The sequence below is a fragment of the Gobius niger genome (genome assembly GCF_951799975.1).
Source record: "Gobius niger genome assembly, chromosome: 5".
In the NCBI taxonomy this organism is placed as follows: Eukaryota; Metazoa; Chordata; class Actinopteri; order Gobiiformes; family Gobiidae; genus Gobius; species Gobius niger.
Window position 1 is genome coordinate 24,674,596 of NC_136856.1, and position 1,074 is coordinate 24,675,669.

Consider the following 1,074-nt stretch of genomic DNA (forward strand, 5'->3'; position numbering starts at 1 on the left):
AAGTACGTATCAACTCATCTAAGCTCAGGTAAGAACATATTTCAGTATGTAAAAACGGTGGCCTCCGACGGCAACTCGGAGAGCTACGAGTCAACAGACGATGGGCATGAATAGCTTTTCCGTGTATGTGTGTATGCTTCTCATAGAATTTGTAAATTATTAAAATTTGTTATGCAGTCATTGGATGATATATGACAGGGGTAGGCAAGTTTGCTCGGTGGAGGACCGGGTTTTCTTCATTGTCAAAAGACGGACCCTCCAATTGTAGGCCAATAAAACATCCCTTTCTACGAATGCCAGTGTACATCATATAGCATGGACATTTCCAAAACTCTTTAACAGGCATTTGACCCCTATTTTGTGTTAATATTCCAAAAAATATTGAGCGTTTCTTCAATCTTGTAGAAAACAACAACTGGATTTACAAGTACAAAATTGAGCTGTTTACATTCATATTTTTACAGTAATTACACATTTCATCACAATTAGGCTCAAAAGGAGATGACAGACATAAATGCCATTGTGGGTTGTCTTTAATTTGACGTTTTGATATGAAGGTATGTCATCAGTGAAAATGCATAATGGATAGAGCCAGGTTTGTATGTAGTTAAATGTATTATGTTGTATAGGTAAAAAGCGTACAATGCACCAGACTGTAAGAGGTATTGTGTTTTATCATTCCATGTTGAGAAATATACATCCAAGACTGCAAATTAAGTTTTCAAAAATCCCAATAAAATATTTAGAAAACGATGATTAATGAAACGGTAAGGCCTGTTGGTTTTATAGCTTTTATATAAAAATAGATGATTTCAAAGTGACATACAGTAAATCACAAAACGCCTGCAACGTTCTAGTCCCCCCTGTGTCTTTGTGTGATATTGCACCACTAGAGGGCCCTCTTGCCTCAGGATTGCACTGTCGAAAAAGCATTTTGGCACAGACGGAGCCATGTCCCAAATGTGTCTTCAATTAGCTGCTGCAGTCAACACCGTCCCCAGACTGGGAATGTCACCCGCGCTTTAAGTTCACCTCCTCCTTTTATCTCCCCATAAAACCCCTGTGATGGATACT